Genomic DNA, 20,649 nt, shown 5'->3' on the forward strand with positions numbered 1-20,649 from the left:
GGCCCGACATTAAGGAATGTGTATATTGGTTAAAACCTTAAAAGGGACCGACCATTTGATATTTAGGGGAGGGGAAACTAGGATTTTATAAAAAAAATAAAGTGATGCAGAGAATTCTTGAAAAAAAATAATTGTGCTTCAGTCTGTTGAAAAAAGGAAATTGTCTACCATAAAAATTATTGCTGTGAGGTGTTTTTCTTTTAGAAGTTATTCAGGCTCATAGTTAAGCTTGTTAGCAATGAGAAACGGGTCGCACAATGCCTGTTTTTTGTATGGATTCCAGTATTTGATGCAGCATGATCACGTGCAATATAAGATCAGCTTGTGGTGTATACTGGGAATGCTAATTGACATTGACAAAGGTTAGGTCCATCCCTTCTTTTTAGAAAAAGGCGCAACAATCAGTACGTCCAGAACATACATGTCTGTTTTAGAAATATCAACATAGACATTTTGATAAATGTGTAAAACATTATCGATACCTGCCGTAAACAGCTGTGCAAGAGAAATGTATGTTTCTCCCAGATGGTCGTCAGAACTAATCGGAAACTTACAATAATGACATTAGATAATCGATTTCTGATTCAGGGTTTCAACATGAAAATGTAACTTGGTGAACCAAGAAACGTGTGTCGTCAGAAAATAACTACAGCATGGATTTTATTGGCTTTCCTGTTAGCAAATCAGTTGGGTGTAACCAAGTGTTAAATAGACTGACTGACACTGTCTCCTCAGTGGGCGTGTGCAGTCAATCATAGATTGAATGTTAAGTAAATATAGGTTATCCGCATTGGTATACATTATAGTGTTATTAGCCAGATACGATGAAACAAAGATGTTATGGTTTTAAGCTTCATCGGGTACAATCATTTGTATTTTCGATACAATCCCGGCCCCATCCCCAGAATATCAAATGGTCGGTCCCTACGTATGATTGACAGGACCTACTAGTCATAGTGTGTCATATTCGCTGTGTGAATTCGTATTCATATCCTAGACAACGCACTATGGACATGTACACAGCAGATCTAGATCTTCATGTAACCGTATGTTACACGGTTCTCATTCATGGGGGTAGCCCATATTTCTCTTAACATTTTCATTTCAAAAGATTATCAGTGATCATTTATGATATCAAAACCATGTAAGTCCTGACTGAACATGCAGGTGGTCGTTAAGCAGCGAGTGAATTCTCTGAATGTTCCAACTGCAGGTATTCACACTACTGTAAGGCTGATAAGACTTTGTTTGTTTGTTTGTTTGTTTGGTTAACACCACACTTAGCAATATTCCAGCTATATGACGGCGGCCTGTAAAATAATCGAGTCTGGACCAGACAATCCGTCGATGGACATCATGAGCATCGATCCACAATTGGGATACGATGGCATACATCAACCAAGTCAGCGAGCCTGACCACCCGATCCCCTAAGTCACCCCTTAAAACAAGCTGAAGACCTACCCTACCCCGGAACTTCAAGGGTCCTGACTACACTGAGTAGTTATTGTCTCCTGTGTCGTTCACCGTGACGTTTTCATTAGAGCCATGGCCACGTCCCTTACGTGTCTTGTCACCGTACTTACCCGGGTCGAAGTCGTTATCTAAACATCTCTCCTGTTGGAATCGTGTTTTCTATTTCTTCCTATTTCTGTAATGTCATTGTCTTTCCCTGCATGTATCTTGTCCTCGATAACCAACTTGTCCTAAGATAAGTACGCCGTCTTACCCTCCTTCCTCGCCTTGACCGTGGGTGGTATAAGCACACTTCTTGTGTTACGCACGCTCTGTGTATTGTCAAGACTAACACACAGTGTTACCTACAGGCGTTTCAAACACCATTACGATACGGAAGATTACATTAAGAAACCACTGAGTCGTGGCCACAGAAGTGCGCTCGCTAAATTTAGATGCGGGGTAGCCCCATTAAAGTTAGAAACTGGCCGCTATTCTAATATTCCAGCAGAAGAGCGATTTTGTTTTAACTGTAGAGACTGTGTGGAGGACGAGATATACGTCTTACTTTTATGCCCACTATATAATGATGTGAGAACAGATTTTTGAAACGATGTACTTTTACTGATCCGTATTTCAAAGGCTATTCCTACTGTGAGCAATTTACACTACTTCTATCCAGCTCCGATCTCACCATTTACGTGGCCAAAACCTGCTATGATATTTTATTGAAGCGCCGATCTATTTTATATTCATGATGTATATATTGTATATATATTCATTTTAGTATATAAGTTGGTTTTATGATCATATCGTCTCTCATAAGTCGTTTTACGACCGGCCGTAAGTTTTAAGCATGTTTTGATTTATATGTTTATTGTACAATGTACCTTATGGGTGAGACGCAAATAAATTATTGTCTGTTTGTGTGTTTGTCTGTCTGTCACAGTCCCTCTTAACCTGTCAGTGTCTCTTTTGCAGCTTCCAGCAGTGATTTTGTCCTGAACTTGAGGATTATAGGTTTTGTAAACTCCATTTCTCGATTTAAGGCACGTTCGATTTAAATTAGGATTCAGGACGAGTGGGTGAACTCGTGTTTTTCGTGTTTTATCTTCGACAAACAGGAGAACTATTCGGATGGGATTTAAATACATTCTGACCGGAAATTCCCCGTTATACAACATCGATGAAAATAACGGTATTGAGGAACTTGACACTTATATAGCTACAAACAAAAGTGAACGTGGAATTGAAATGACACTTATATAGCTACAAACAAAAGTGAACGTGGAATTGAAATGATGTTTTAGGTGATTTTATTTCATGCACTGGAGTCAACGAGGATTTTATTGTTGATGATGAGTCGGATGTTGACCTACTTCAGCTCGGTGACATTAATGAAGCCGACACGTTTCGTAAACCTCGTGCAACACAGGCCCGTGAAACAATCGATTTGGCGTGTGTCTGTTGGCCTTGAGTTGAGTATGGGGAATTCACACTGTCAATGGTAGTAAATCTGGAGATTCAGCTGAAGCTTTCACATGTATTACTTGTAACGGAACAAGTTTAATAGATTATGTCATAGTATCTACCAGTTTGTTTGAATCCGTATTGGATTTAGTTGTAGACCCCAGAAGTGTTCCCAAGATGTAAAACGGACACTAATTCAAAACACTATCTTCGTAATGTTTGTTTGTTTGTTGTTTAACGCCGCACTCAGCAATATTCCAGCTATATGACAACGGTCTGTAAAATAATCGAGTCGAGACCAGACAATCCAGTGATTGACATCATGAGCATCGATCCATGCAATTGGGATACGATGACATGCATCAACCAAGTCATGGAGCCTGACCACCTATTCCTGTTAGTCGCCTCTTACGACAAGCATGGGTTGCTGAAGACCTATTCTACCCTTGATCTCAGTCGCTGTGTACTGAATGCAGTACACTGGTTCTAACTAAATAGTTCTTTCAACAGTGTCTTTCGACAATGTCATGTTTACCGTCAGCAATAGACATTTAGGGGCAATTATTTTCAGTCTTCGTCGGTATTACACTCTGACAATTGACAGCAAAGCGAAGCGCGTATGAATAAAACATCATCTCTACAACAACAGGTCCTGCATACAAGCCCGTGAAATAGATAGAGACCACTGAATTATTTCTCGTGAATGACACATGTTACATCGAAAACAGTGTGTACTGATTTGTCCTGCGAAACCTCCCATATCGAGCAGATGGTTCGGCAGGCTGCAGATCTATTTCACTGCAGGATTGAACTCTTGACACAGAGATACCCATCTGTCAGCATTACAGCTGAATTCAAGCACATGTAATTGGGACTAGTGACATGGCGGATTTCATCACTGCTCAGTGATTTAGTCTGTTTTGTAGTGAGTGAGTGAGTATGGTTTTACGCCGCTTTTAGCAATATTCCAGCAATATCACGGCGAGGGACACCAGAATTGGGTTTCACACATGGTACCCATGTCGGGAATCGAACCCTGGTCTTCGGTGTGACGAGCGAACGCTTTAACCACTAGGCTACCCGACCGCCCCTTTTTTTGTATAATCAGTGGATATTAATATAGGTCCGTCCATCCTTGTAAGAGGATTCCCTTATCCATCTTATCCATAGCATGTAAATAACTCAGTCAACATCACACCCTCGTCAGCAGTAGTGATCCTTAACTTCACATCTTGCATATTTACATTTTGCACAATTTTCGAGAGCGATTATTATGTCATTCGTGGCCCCCACTCGGGTAAACTCGGCTCTTTCCGCTTCCTACATAATACCTTAGGCAGCGTTGTCGTAGGGATATTATTGAATCCACCGCTGCATACAGTTTGTACAACATGGCAGATATTCTGTGCCTAATTTAGAAATTAGAAATTCAGACTTCACTTAGATTTGAGGACAAAGCAAAACGGAAACGAAAACTCCGAGGATTGTCAAGGAATTTTCAATCATTATCGATGAGTGTTGATATATTTCATTTCATGGGTGTTGGTGACGTATGTGGGATGTGGGATTCTAAACGGTGGCTACTCATTCAATTAGTTTTCGCCAAGCTGCTGCACATATTTCCTCGCGACCATATTTTGTTAAAATGATAAAATTGTTATGATAGACGTGCACGTGTCCGTATCCCGGCAGGTGTCACTCGTTTACATATCTGATCAATACTGAAATGTCTGATATGAAAAATAAATATTGACATCAAGACTTGCCTATTACATACATTATTTAGAGCACGTCAATATTCAAGAGAGGTAATGGTGATATTGCCTGGTTCTATTTATTTAAGGCGGCACGGCTGACACAGTGGCCCGTATGCAGAATAGAAGATTCCTCCTGATTTTGATCATTTTGATCCTTTGGATGCCAAAATAAAACGTTATCGTCTAGCAGAGTTGGCGCACTAAAGGTAACAGATGATTAAGCGTCACAGCTTGGCCTGTTCGTCCTGTGTAACGTTGTCCGTCATTTGTACATCTAATATGTTTTAAAATAGCATACGGTGAACTAGGAAGTGTACCTCTTAGTATACAAATAGCCAAGACAGTTTTAGGTTACTGGCATAAAACTGTAACGAATACTGAACAAGTTAAATCAACAAAAATAGTTATTGATTTTATTAAAATGGAAGCCAATGTTAGCACGAATCAGTGTAACTGGTTTAACTCTGTAGAAAGTTTACTTAACTCATTGGCTAGTCTCAACAGTAGATAGAGTACTGACAGATCAATTCTTTCAGACACGGAGGGGCTCTTTAACTAGAAGCTCTAAAGGATTCTACTATAAGTGAATGAGTATGGTTTTACGCCGCTTTTAGTAATATTCCAGCAATATCATCGCGGCGGACACCAAAAATAGGCTTCACACATTGTACCCATGTCGGGAATCGAACCCGGGTCGTCGGCGTGACGAGCGAACGCCTTAAGCACTAGGCTACCCGATTCTACTATAAATATCTCAAAGAAATACCATCTTCTATAACCTCAATCAATAGCATATCCGCCTTTAACATTTCGAACAACAAATCACAACCTACCCTTTGAGACTGGCCGATGGGATAATATCCCTAAAGATCAACGTTTATGTACACTTTGTAATTCTACAACAGCTGCTGACGAGTTCCCTTATATAATCCGTTGTGAGGTTTTCGTTGATAAAACATTGTCAGTTACACCTGAGAAATACCTCGTATGGTTAAATGTACACTCATTTAAATGTCTGATAACAACCACAAAGTTAAACGAATTGAAATACCCGTCTGAATTTATATGGACTGTATTAATGCCTTGAAATCCAAACACAAATATACACATCCATTCTTGATGTACCTATATCATTTATCTGCGCTTTGTTTGGCTCTTGTACCACCCTTAGTGGTTTATGGAGACTTAAATTGAATCATTCGTCACCACTCGCCCCTTTCCGTTACATGCAAGAAGACTCGTCCCCCTATCGATGAATGTTATGTGCGAAAATACGACAAACCAATCAGAATGCACATATGATTTAAATAATTTTTGATTTTACATATGTTTTGCATCTAAAAATACACCCAAGACACAGTTAAATGTGTTCAATCATAATGTATAATTCCGCATGTCCCGATGTGCTTTAAATTGCATCTGAAATATATTTAATATATGGGGAAATGTGTGAACCATTACGCAACGAGTTGACAATTGTTTCAGGTATGCCTGTTTGCGTTAAGACGGAACCCGGTCGCTAAAATGGTCACGAGATGGGCACGAGTCGCTATTCGGCTTGTCTCGGTAAAAACACGAGTTGGTCACGAATGAAATTGAATCTGAATCTGAATATGTAATTAAAGGTTGTTGACTGACCCCAAGCGAAATACCTCTTGTCATGCATCTTAAGATAACAACCACGGCAGTCTAATTGGCTTGACCTCATATTTTCGAGCTTCACTATGCCCGAGCTGTCTAACCATGCATGAGTGGTTTCTCCATGTACGCTAACACTCTTGGTCCACGCCGACCACTCTCGTGTAATAAAAGACACTACTTACAATTAAGCCTTTTGTGCGATCCCCTATCGCCAGCAAGGAGTGACTGTTACTCACTTAATACTTATGTATGATTGGTTCGTTGTTTAACGCCGCACTCATCAAATTTCCAGCTATGTGACGGCGGTATTTATATAATCGAGTCTGGACCAGACAACCCAGTGATTAATATCATGAGCATCGACCCACGCAATTGGGATACGATGACATGCATCAACCAAGTCAGCGAGCCTTACCACCCGATCCCGTCAGTCGCCTCTTACCACAAGCATAGTCACCTTTTACGGCAAGCATGGGTTGCTGAAGACCTATTCTGACCCCCGTAAAAATTATACCCCAGTGACGCTCCAAACCGTAACAATTATACCCTAGCGACGCTCCAAAAAGTAACAATTATACCCCAGTGACGCTCCAAACCGTAACAATTATACCCCAGTGACGCTCCAAACCGTAACAATTATACCCCAGTGACGCACCAATCCGGAACAATTAAACCCCGTGACGCTCCAAACCGCAACAATTATACCCCAGTGACGATCCAAAAAGTAACATTACGTTCTACTGGAGCGCTGATACATAGCTCCGATTCGCTCAATAGCAACGGTCTAATAGAATTTGATGTTGATTCTTAGGACCAGCCTTCACAACGAATGTCAAAGAATATTTGAAAGGACATGGTTAAACCGTTAAAACCCCTGGTTTCCAAACCTTAATCTTTAAATATTTTCTTTTAGTATTGCCCCGAATATTGTGACTGGATTAGACACAGAAGCCGAGACAGTAAAATCAGCATCGCACTCTATATCAGAGCTTCACTGTTGAGTGAATGGCGGCGGTGTATTATCGACCAGGAGATGGTGGTGGTAACAGCGGAGAAATGCACAGCCACGATTCCGCACCTACCTTCAGACAAACATGACCCATTTCATCCACCAAACCGTGTATCTTTATAGCAGGGATGCTGTATAGGGTTTATAGAAACATGTGCAATTTCGTCATCTTCTGCTTTAAATGGGCTACCCACAACGCATACCGTGACCGTCATATCAGTTATACGCATGTGTTATTTAATGGCATGTCGATATTCAAAATGTGTCTACCTACTTGCGCTCCCGGTCTAGAATTCCCAATAGTCTCAAGGCAAGGAGCGAATCGTTGGGAATTCGGCATCTACATCTAGAACACGCGGGCATTCGGCTTAAATATACCCGCTCGTAGTAAGCATGAAATTTGCCAAATCATTCCCATTCTCGGGCATTCTCTCTTGTAAAAAGTCCGCTTGAACGCACGGGTTACTGCGTACGCGCTCACTGAAGTGCAGAGTCATTAGATAAACATCCCGTGTGCCAGTGTAACTGCAATGGGAAGAGCCTGCTTCGGGTAATTATATCCGCAATGAACGTTGCCGTTGACACTATTTACAAAGCTTGGGTGATAACATATTTAAAGATAATGACATCAATGCCTCTAAAATGAGTTTCAATTCCTACCATAAAAAAAACAACGTTTCAGCAAGATTGCTACTCGGGGCACGGGTGACCCAGTTATCTAAAGCGCCGCGCTTTGATGTGCACAGTTGTGTGTTAAGAGTGCAAGAAACATATGATCTCGTGGGTTCGAATCTCAACCCGATTGTGTTGCCAATGTGTTAGCACGATATCCGTGCTCGTTAGATTCTCCAAAGTAGTAACGTCTCAGACCCGCATCACTTTGGGCATTTTTCTGACATCAAGCTGACACGTCCCGATATAACTGAAATACAAAACGGTCATACGGTATGACGCGCTGTTTTAACTGACCACTAATAAAAGGTCCCCACTATATGCCAACTGTGTGGGAATACAATATCCCACATTTCACACCAACACCCCACGTCCGACATCACACATTCCACACCCCACACGGTCAGACCCCACACCCCACACCCCACATCCCACATCCAATATCCCACACATCCCGCCCCACACCCCACACCCCATACCCACACCCCATACCCCACACATCAAATCACGCGTACGACACACCATATCTAACATCCCCTCTCCAATATCCCATAAATGGATTTTTTTCGCGAGCATTTCAGACAGCTTAAATGTATGCGCGTGGACTCGAATTATTGTTTTTACACTTTTTGTCCCAATTCCTCTCTATTATTGTCGGAATTACGTTTGAACCCGGTTTGGACGAGCGTATGATATATAATACCCTACAGAGGTTCATGGGTAAAGCTGCACAGACTTGTTGCTCCCAGTTAGTTTGAAAACAAATCATTGAAATTTGTTAATTAGATTAAACGCCATTTGCGGTCACCACAAGATAAACAAACACGGTAAACAAACCTACCTTGTCAACTGAGAAATACCAACACAACTTGGATGAAGCTGTAACTGACAGGTGTAACATCCGATGTTACAGGTGAGAGGCAGATGTTCACGACGATTGATCGTACATGTCACATGTACCATTTTAATATGACGTAGCACCTATTCCGCTCAATTTCCCTCCCATCAAAAGCTCTGTTCAACCGTTTACAATGTCATCAGAATTTCGATATCAAATCAAATATTATTTTATTGTCACCGGATGTGTACTGTACATTTAATCAAATAATATTATATTAAGTTACTTCATTAAATCTACAATATATAATATTGCAACTTTCGTTGTACGAACGTGCAACGTACTACGTAGTGTTTCAAGTAATATTACACTATGTGGAATATCAATTCAGTATATTTATACACGGTGATCAAATTCACCTGGTATGACAATGCAGACAAGAATATGCATGATATATTCAGGGTAAAAAATAAATAAATATATATATTGTATCGTACCAAGCATTGATAAACAAACATAGTCCCGCACCCTGTGTGTGTGTGTGTGTGTGTGTGTGTGTGTGTGTGTGTGTGTGTGTGTGTGTGTGTGTGTGTGTGTGTGGTGGTGGGGGGTGGGGGGGGGGCATCAAAATGCTGCATCATGTTAAAATCGTGCTATTTGATACATGTTAATACACAAGGTTAACCTTCCTTGTTTTGCGTCAGTATTAAAGAGCCCTAGATGAACCATGGTCCCAGAATGTATGCCACCAGGTGTGCAGGTTTGAGTTTTTATACCTTGGGAAGCTGTGTGAACAGATGGTTCATCTCACATTCTGTGTTTGGACATAAACATAGGATGGCAGTTAGCCTGACTGTTCGCAAACAACCGGGACACATTGCCAGCAGCCACACAGCATTCGGACCGTGGCTAATGATTCATCTACAACAACACCCATCTAACATGTACCGTCTACTTACTATATTGTACCACTCGCGTACCATCCACACATCTTATATTTACCATCTACTTACTATTCATGTACCACCGATTTAACATGCATGTACCATCTACTCACTATTCATGTATCACCCATTTAACATGAATGTACCATCTACATACTTTTCATGTACCACCTATTTAACATGAATGTACTGTCTACTTACTATTCATGTACCACCCATTTAACATATATGTACCATCTACTTACTATTCATGTACCACCCATTTAACATGAATGTACCATCTACTTACTTTTCATGTACCACCCATTTAACATGAATGTACCGTCTACTTACTATTCATGTACAACCCATTTAACATATATGTACCATCTACACACTATTTATGTACCATCCATTTTACATTTATATGCCATCTACTTACTGTTCACGTACCATCCATTTAACATGTATGAACCATCTACTCACTATTCATGTATCTATTTAACATTTATGTTCCATCTACTCAATATTCATGTATCTATTTAACATGTATGTACCATCTACTTACGATTCATGTGTCACCCATTTAACATGCATGTACCATCTACTCACTATTCAAGTACCATCCATTTAACATATATGTACCATCTACTCACTATTCATGTACCATTCATTTAACATATATGTACCATCTACTTACTATTCACGTACCACCCATTTAACATGTACGTGCCATCTACTCACTATTCATGTACTATCCATTTAACATGCATGTACCATCTACTTACTATTCAGGTACCACCCATTTAACATGTACGTGCCATCTACTCACTATTCATGTACTATCCATTTAACATGCATGTACCATCTACGTACTATCAATGTACTATCCATTCAACATATATGTACCATCTACTTACTATTCATGTACCATCCATTCAACATATATGTACCATCTACATACTATTCATGTCTCTATTTCACATGTATGTACCATCTACTTACTATTCATGTACCACACATTCAACATATATGTACATTCTACATACTATTCATGTACCACCTCCCTCCCGGGGGTTCCGTATTAGACTACAGGTCCCCAGCAACCCACGCCTGCCGAAGTGGATCGGGTGGTCAGGCTTGGTGACTTGGTTGATTGCCTGTTTTCGTATCCCCATTGCGTAGACCAATGCTCACGAATATAAATTTAGGAATCATTTTTTAGAAAATGTTATTAAAGTAATCAGATGTGTATACATCAGTGGATTATAGATTTGGAATCCAGATAAACATGAAATGGCTGGATTATGTCACGGCGGTGCTTATGGCGATGAAGCAATCCCAGGTGTAAACATTCATATGTAGAAGTTGACCTGCGGAAGGAAAAACAGTCCTCATTCCGGGTATATTGATCCACGGGTATATCGACTCCTCCATAACAAAAGTTCAGGGGAACATATTTACACTCACACTTACCTTGGATGTGTTAACCAAAGATACCACAAGCCTCCTTGGATCTTCACCTTCAGAAGAACAGGAATATGATATACTTTTTGTGTACGCTCTGATAACCTACAGATCCATTGTCATTGAGATTTTTGATACGGGTGTTTGGTTTGAGTGGGACACTTTGCATTTTCATCCATTAGGAGACACAATTTGTTGATTAACACTGAACTTGCCAAAACACACACAACTTCAAAACACAACAACACACTGTTACAGTAGGAAGTCTACAAAGTGGAATGAGAGCGGTGCATTAAGGCCGCAAAAGTACACAAATATGTCAAATTAAACTGGTCCTATATCTCCTCTACCCTGAAATATGTGATACGGTATCCTGTGACAGCGCCCCCAACGTATTTATAGTACAGAAAAAAGCTGAAACATTATACTAACACTGCCCCTTTAAGAGAATAAGAATGCACGCTCGAATACTCCCATTGTTGCCGGTCCAGGCGAAGGAAGCTGACATACATATCTGATGACACAACCCTGTCTATCATCTTGGTTGACTACAGTTACGTAGTATCAGCTGTCATCCTCTAACAAATAACAAAGTAAACCAACGTACAGACCGCACGTACCATATACAGTGTAACCTCCCTTGTCCGGACCCCGTTACTTCTGAAACACTACTTACCCCGACAGCTGACGCGGTGTTTACCGACACTGAATAGTCTATTCCCAGTTTAATGTTTAGTTCATTTACAACTATGAATTCATTGCCATTGTTATTCAAAATGTAATATATTATTACATATTCAAGTCACGAGTTCGGAAAAACATGTTTGTCAACCAAATGAAACTGCAAATATTCTCTATTCATAATAACGTATGTGACGCGTGCGTGTACTGATTTGCTTGTTTGTAGTTTAAAACCGCACATAAAGCTACTGATCTTTCCTTATGGGTACATCTACTTACACAAAAGAATATAACATCCAAATTGCTGGATGACGGCGGTCTGTAAATAATCGAGTCTGTGCTGGACAATCCGGTGATTGACATCATGAGCATCGATCCACGCAATTGGGATACGATGACATGCATGAACCATGTCAGCGGTCCTGACCACCCGATCCCTTTATTAGATCTCTGTGCGTTGATCATGGGTGAGGGCATCAAGGGTCGCGGTTTAAAAAACATATATGTATGTCGTGAATTCGTCGCAGAATTCGTCGGCCTTTTCAAGAACATTAGTGTTTCTAGGTTTGTCAGCACCATACCAGTGCTCGTGGGTTTCACCGAAGTGGTGACCTGCATCACTTCGGGCTTTCCTCCCACATTAAGCTGACACGCTGTGATATAACTGGAATACTGTTAAAAGAGGCGTTAAACCCAACTCACTCACTCACTCACTCACTCACTCACTCAAGAACATTAGTATTCTGTGTATCATATTCCCGCACACGCACACGCACATTTACACGCGCACAAGAGAACTGTTTATTATTACTGTAATACACACAAGAAACGTGTAATGTATTAGGGTAACTGATCCCTCATGGTCAGCTGACAGGTCCAGCAGAGGTCAACACCTCACACCACTCCCTCCCACCACTGTCATCCCCACCTCTACTCCTCACCACAATCAAACCTCTAACCCACCGCTAGACTAACATCTAGTCTCTGATATAAACATATCGTACAGAAAAAAACAGTTGTTCAGTTATCTTAATAAAAATATAATAAAAAGGAGCCCAGTGACTCTCTTCATTTTCAGATACTGATACTGCAGTGATCTAGACTTTCCAAACATTATAGACTTGCATGGGCTGTATTTGATATATACATGTACAAGGGTCTGTAAGACAGACTAACCCACCGCTTGCTCGTATGTTACTGCTTTCCTCTCGCCTGTGTTCAGTTTTGTTCTCGCTATCTCCCCCTCTCTTTCAACAAATATAATTACTTACTATATATACTAATAAGTTTGCAAGGGATCACTACCTTAAAGGTAATGCATCAAATTGTGTGCGTCTGTTGAACTAGTCAAAGACAATATTGCGAGAAGACATGTTTAATGAACAAAAGTTCAAATATGATATGACCAATAATCAGTCAGATCACTGGTCAAAATGAGAGCATCTGATCAAAGCTGAAGCGTAAAAAAATCACTGTCCAAAAACACAACCCTCAGACACCGTCGTCTCATGCTCCCAATCAGTGTCTGGGTGGTTGCCAAGGTAATATTGTCCCACTCTTTAGTAATTGCATTGCTGTTCTCGGTGATGTTCTGTCAGGGAGATGTCAGGGTGCTGTTCTGAGTGATTTTCTAGTAGGGAGGAGTCAGGTAAATGTTCTGGAAGGGAGGTCTTAAGGTTATATTCCAGTAGGGAGATGTCAGGGTTATGTTCAGGTAGGTTGTTGTCAGGGTTATGTTCTGGTAGGGAGTTGTCAGGGTTATGTTCTGGTAGGGAGGAGTCAAAGTTATGTTCTAGTATGGAGGTGTCAGGGTTATGTTCTGGTAGGGAGGTGTCAGGTTAATATTCTGGAAGGGAGGTGTCAAGGTTATGTTCTAGTAGGGAGGTGTCAGGGTTTTGTTCTGGTAGGGAGGTGTCAGGGTTGTGTTCTGGTAGGGAGGTGTCAGGGTTATGTTCTAGTAGGGGGTTGTAAGGGTCATGGTTTGGTAGGGAAGTGTCAGGGTTATGTTCTGGTAGGGGAGTGTCAGGGTTATGTTCTGGTAGGGGAGTGTCAGGGTTATGCTCTAGTAGGGTGTTGTCAGGGTTATGTTCTGGTAGGGAGTTGTCAGGAATATGTTCTGGTAGGGAGTTGTCAGGGTTATGTTTTAGTAGGAGGTGTCAGGGTTATGCTCTGGTAGGGATTTGTCGGGGTTATGTTCTGGTAGGGAAGTGTCAGGGTATGTTCTGGTAGGGAGGTGTCAGGGTTACGTTCTGGTAGGGAGGTGTCAGGGTTATGTTCTGGTAGGGTATTGTCAGGGTTATGTTCTAGCAGGGAGGTGTCAGGGTTATGTTCTGGTAGGGTGTTGTCAGGGTTATGTTCTGGTAGGGAGGTGTCAGGGTTATGTTCTGGTAGGGAGGTGTCAGGGTTATGTTCTAGTAGGGAGGTGTCAGGGTTATGTTCTGTAGGGAGGTGTCAGGGTTATGTTCTGGTAGGGAGGTGTCAGGGTTATGTTCTAGTAGGGGGTTGTCAGGGTTATGTTCGGGTTGTCAGGGTTATGTTCTGATAGGGAGGTGTCAGGGTTATGTTCTGGTAGGGAGGTGTCAGGGTTATGTTCTGGTAGGGAGGTGTCAGGGTTATGTTCTGTAGGGAGGTGTCAGGGTAAAGTTCTAGCAGGGAGCAGTCACTCAAACTGAGCACACACCCCACCCCAACCCCAACTCGACCCCCCTCAAAATCCTAGAAATGCCCCTCCTTCTTCTCTTCCTCTTTTAATGACCACGAATTGTCACTTGAACACCATCAAGCCGACTTTCACGTTTTCTTTCAACGAGTGACGATTGTCCCCTCCCCCGCCAGAAAGCTCTCACCTACCAGTCGGTACTGAGGTACTGATAGTACCCTTACGACAAGCATGGGTTGTTTGAAGGCCAATTCCAACGGGATCTTCACGGCTGATGTCGCAAGTGAAACTAATTTGTTAGAACAAGATTTCAGCTTAATGGGAGAATATAAGTCTGTCGATTGATAATTAAGACGAATATTTCATATCAACAAGGAGGATTTTGGTAAAGGACAGCGCCCCTAGCGGGAGGACTGATGGATTGCTGCGAAAGTTGATCACTGACAAAGTTAAAAATATATCTATAGGTAATCTTTATGCCATGATGGTATTTTACGCCACTGTCCGAAAGACAAGTTTCTGTTGGAACTATATTGACAGTTGTCAGTGTCTGACTCCATTCCTACTCAGAATTCCCTGCGGTCAGCCTAGTACCTCTGCCAGTGTGGCGAGATGTACGCTCGTCACATCTTACACAGTCCATCCAACAAATGACATATGTTTTGAATCTAGTTCATTTAAATTTATACATTGAGATAAACATGTGTCGAGAAAAGGTGAACTTTCGTGAAGAAAATATCCTGAAACGTGAAAAACCTTTTCCATTTGCGTATTCTTTCCTATTGTTGGCTTTGTGTGTACGGCTCCACGTACAGCAACGAAGCCCTGTTGAGCCCGAGCTTCCCGTAGCTTTCATGTGTAAAATATATTGCGTCATGCTCCTCGCTGTCGCGGTTATCGTAACATATTTTTTTAACTATGCAAAACTATATGTAAAGCCCATCGAAATGTTTCCATTAGACCGGTCTGCTCTGCTTTCAGAAAAGATGCGTTTGTTCACAAACACCCATAAGGTCTCTTTTATCCTGGCGTGTCACGTATAATAAACATATAAAGGACCTATTATGGACATATGATGAATATAATGAAGATATGAAAGGAAAATATATTGAGTACATGAAGAAGATATGATGAACATCTTATGAACACATGATGGATATATAATGAATATATGATAAATATATGTGTATAAAGATATATGAACAAGATATAATCAACAGATACTGGTTATATAATGCACAATGAACACTATGACAGCATGATGAATATATAATGAGAATATAATGATTGCATGATGAATATATAATGAGAATATAATGATTGCATGATGAATATATGATGAACACAATGATTGCATGATGAATATATAATGAACACAATGATTGCATGATGAATATATAATGAGAATATAATGATTGCATGATGAATATATAATGAGAATATAATGATTGCATGATGAATATATGATGAACACAATGATTGCATGATGAATATATAATGAACACAATGATTGCATGATGAATATATAATGAACACAATGATTGCATGATGAATATATAATGAACACAATGATTGCATGATGAATATATAATGAACACAATGATTGCATGATGAATATATAATGAACACAATGATTGCATGATGAATATATATTGAGCAGATAATGATTTCCCGATGAATACATAATGCAAACATTTTCATAATGAATATAATATAAGTGAGTGAGTGAGTTGGGTTTAATTCCGCTTTTAACAGTATTCCAGTTATATCGCGGCGTGTCAGCTTAATGTGGGAGGAAAGCCCGAAGTGATGCAGGTCTCAGACGTTGACCACTTTGGTGAAACCCACGAGCACGGGTATGGTGCTGACAAACCTAGAAACATAACCGGAGCGAACCGGGATTCGAACCCACAATCATAGGTTTCTGGCGTGCCAAAGGGACGCAACTCTGCACAGCGAATCGCGGGGCCTTAGACGACTGGGCCACCCGTGCCCCTCACAAACAAGAGAGAAGTCTGGTCACGTGATAAGCATATCAGCCTGTTATGTTTTTATTGTTTGCGGCCTAATGCTTAGTCATCACTGTGACGGAGTATGTGTCCGACTGACTAATCACTGTTTCTCTGACGTAATATATCAATGCCCACGTTTCTATAAAAAAAAACATGTTTAGATGCCACGTAGAAGAGATGACAGTGTGTGTTTTGAGATGGTAAATATCCTGTATTACGAAAAAACACTATGTATGTAGCTCTCTAATTGTTTATTCCTTGTACAGGATATTAATCACCCAAAACACACTTTTACCTCTGTGTACATCGTAAAATTGTGTCAAGAATGTAAACACATGATACACAACATGTTTGTTTGTTGTTTAACGCCGCACTCAGCACTGTTCTACCTACATGACGGCGGTCAGGACCAGACAATCCATTGACTGACATCATGAGCATCGATCCACGCGTTTGGGATACGATGCATGCATCAACCAAGTCAGCGAGTCTGACCACCCGAGCCCATTAGTCGCCTCTAACGACAAGCATAGTCGCCTTTTACGGCAGGCATGGATTGCTGAAGACCTATTCTACCCCGGGTAGATACAAAACAGGTTGAAATCTATACATGTTGCGGATTGTGTTTAAATCCAAAACGGAATAAAAAATTTTTTTGCTATATAAACGTGTTTAAAGACTAAACAAATGAAATGAGCTATCATCTCCCAGCCTAAACATCACCTTAGCGCAACCGTTAAACAATAAAGTGCATATCATTGGGGAATAAGTCAAATATGGATAAGATGTAATATGTACTCATAATGTGAAATCAGATTCACAGGCACTTGCACAACACAAATACCACCAGGACGTACAGCGAACTTGATACAATATTAACCTAAAAATGTACAACTTAACCAAATTGACATTTGTGACGACAACAGCCTCTGTAGCAAGGTGATAGCGTAAAAGGATTACAAATCTAGAGGATGCAGGTTTGTATGTCTGAAGACCCTTAAATTAACTTTTTTTCAGTTAAACACTCACACCAACCCCGCCACCCGTACCACCCCCAGTCAAAAGCTGTGTATCCCCATTAAACATTAAAAGTCCATTGAAAGCGCCTCTTTTTCAAAGTACCTACAAAGAAGGTGTTTGTATCAAGGTATCAAAGGGGGGTGAATGGGAGTATACGGACCTTGAACACGTTTAGCCGATAAACACAGCCCTAAACATGTTTGGACTTACACGTGTTTAGGTTTTTGTGAAGGATCTAAACACTAAAATAACTAAACATGTTTTTTACATTGAATGATAAAATACCGTCTGACAGTATGATTGTGAGTATATATTTGCAATGTGTTTGTTGAGTCAAGATTCAATCATAAATAAGAATGATCTCTACATGAATCTGCAACCAGCATAAACAATAATAATATACACAAGTATACGCGTCCTGTGAAGACGACAAAGCATGCGACACTTGACACCCACAAGTCTGCCGAGATTGAACTCGGTCATTGTACCACTTGTACATATCTCTACTCCACACATAACATATTGCTATAGAAACACTTACCTACAAACGCGATTCCTTTCAATGAAACCTGTGGTCAGGGTAGAACAGCGGTCAGCGAAACATGGCCGGGTACGTCCAGAGAAGCTCATAGCCTGGTTGGTGTAACAATGTCTGCATCAATATCACCATCTGCTGTGGAGCATGCCGGTCACTACAGTCACGGTTGGGTTCAGCTAGCGCTGTGAATGATTGTTTGGGCGCGTGTATGGGGCAGTAACAATGACTCACCTTGGAATGTTCTCAGGTGGGAATCCTAACACACCTGCAACCTATGTCCCAAAGCACCTGGTGATTGGATGACGAAATAGCGCGAAAACAGCACTATATTTCAGCCCTGCCACAAGGCAGTGCAATCCCGCCCATACGTTGGATTGTTATGATTTGAAAGCTCCAACAATACACTATGAACTATCGTGTCTAGCGGCTATACCGTCCCGACAATGCACGAACACAATACGTTAACATTGATTAGACTCACACAAGCAAATATCCGTTATATATGCCTATTTATTCCACAATACGGAACACTTTATTACAAGAACTGAATACATGTATTTTCATAACACATCATTCATCAACATATTCATACCAGTGATGCAATGCATATAGTTCACGCCCATTATCCGTCAGCGTATTATGCCCGTGTTTTTCAGGGTATCACTATAAGTCTCCGAGTCTTTGATCAGGAATTAATGTGACATGCCATGCACAATTGTAACTGGATTTACTACGTCATACTACATTATACACAGGCATTTTGTAAAGAATCTCTATGGCTCTATTATGCAATATGCACTTGACTACCATGGGTAGTTTGTTTACTCGAACCACGGTCTATATATATTTCTACCTCCTTGTACAAATGATGACATCAGACATTTCAAGACTAGGCGTACAAGTGACAATGTTGACGGAGTTGCGCCCCTTGGGACTGCCGTGATCCTATGATCGTGGGTTCGAGTACAAGATTCGCGCTGATTAAGATCCCGGGTTTGTCAACACCACAAACGTGCTTGTTGGTCTCACAGGTTGTAAACATCAAGGTAGCGTTAAACACAACGTTCTTACTTGTGCTATATGCGTGTACTCCGTGCTTCCAGTGTCGGTATGTGTGTCGGTGATAAATGGCGTATGCAAGAAAATCTCGTTGACTCGAAATTTTCCGGACTATCGAAGAAATGTCGAATTATCCGTAGTTCGAGACAAACGGAGTGTCGATAAGGGTTTTGCAGGGAAATTACATTATCTCAAACGAGATGATACATATACAAACACTTGTTCATTCTTCGGTCGGGCACCGGGTTTTAATTGTTCACCGCAAAAGGCGACAATGGATCGAATCATCAGGCTCGGTGACTTGGGTGATTGCCTGTTTTTTTACCCCGATCTTTGCTCACAGTATTGAAAGTATCATTTACAGACCGCCAGCATATAGTTGGAAGATTGCTGAGTTCGGCAACAAGGTGAGGTGAGTTGAGGTGAAATGGGGTTTAACGTCACGTCCAAGATTATTGCACTTATATATCAACGTTCATGCACGTGTATATGTGTGTGGCTGCTTGTACTGGTCCGGACTGATGCCGATTTATAGTGCTAGCACACTGAGATACCATGCCGCAGTTTAACATGAATACCCCACTCAGACACAGTATACTGACTCAGAGCCGACCAGTCCTTGTTTTAGCCCCTTAATGCCGAGCGCCAGACAGGGTAACAACAAGTACCATCTTTTAACGTCTTTTGGTATGACGCGGCTGGGGATCGAACCCCAGACCTTCTGCTCTCCGGGCGGACGCTCTACCATTAGACCACGGCGGCGGTCGATAAGCAACAAACACACAAACTCTTTTCCATATCATGTTACATGTATACATAATGTAAATCAAAATCCTTTCCATGATGAAAAGTACTATTGTACTATTGCGACTATATCAATTCTTTTAAGCTTTATTTTGATTTTGAGCAATTCTTTACTGAGTAGCAAAGTGTGGAACCTAAATAACAGTATTCGATAATATTAATAATTATTATAACAACAAATAAACATATTCTCAATGTCAGTGCAGGACGGTACAGAAATGAGAATCAACCAAGCGAAGTGCCATATAAAATCGGCCAAGACTCAGTTTTTCAGGGAGAGGCTATCTGAACGACACATGCATCGAGTTTATGTGTAGTGCGTTGAGAAGATCAGCAACCCTGCAGAGTCCTTCGCTTGGGTGAAGCCGACTGGCCTGAAAAGTGGAACAGAAGGCTTTCTGTTTGTTGATCAGGACCAGTCACTTCCCATTCGAAACCGTCAATGTGTGATTTTGCATCTAAATGGAAATATGGAATATTGATTATGCAATGAATTTAAGGAAACTGTCCGACACATTGTCAGGGGATGCCCGGCTTTGGCACAAACACAGCATCTTAAGCGACATGGTGGAGTGGCTCGACCGTTTTATTACCGTCTCCGCCATGCTTGTGGTTTGACACAGAGGTCCATCCATAGTACGACCCA

At 41.0% G+C, this 20,649-nt stretch overlaps 1 protein-coding gene across 9 annotated transcripts in view; it reads right to left on the reverse strand.

The window, feature by feature from the left end:
- The window catches only part of LOC139454014 (b(0,+)-type amino acid transporter 1-like), a 39,124-nt gene extending 20,532 nt beyond the window's left edge, over positions 1-18,592 (reverse strand). For 2 of the 9 annotated variants that reach the window (XM_071235497.1, XM_071235488.1), the window contains exon 1: positions 18,144-18,340. The gene's annotated coding sequence lies outside the window, so the exon portion shown is untranslated. Of the gene's footprint in view, positions 1-1,584; positions 1,744-7,403; positions 7,467-7,600; positions 7,764-8,200; positions 8,222-8,843; positions 8,914-18,143; positions 18,341-18,371 lie in introns of those variants that run through there. The other 7 variants (XM_071235492.1, XM_071235491.1, XM_071235496.1 and 4 more) reach the window with 7 other exon arrangements.
- Positions 18,593-20,649: the final 2,057 nt, after the last annotated feature.

Source organism: Haliotis cracherodii, unplaced genomic scaffold, assembly GCF_022045235.1.
Source record: "Haliotis cracherodii isolate W230 unplaced genomic scaffold, xgHalCrac1.p SCAF_10, whole genome shotgun sequence".
In the NCBI taxonomy this organism is placed as follows: domain Eukaryota; kingdom Metazoa; phylum Mollusca; class Gastropoda; order Lepetellida; family Haliotidae; genus Haliotis; species Haliotis cracherodii.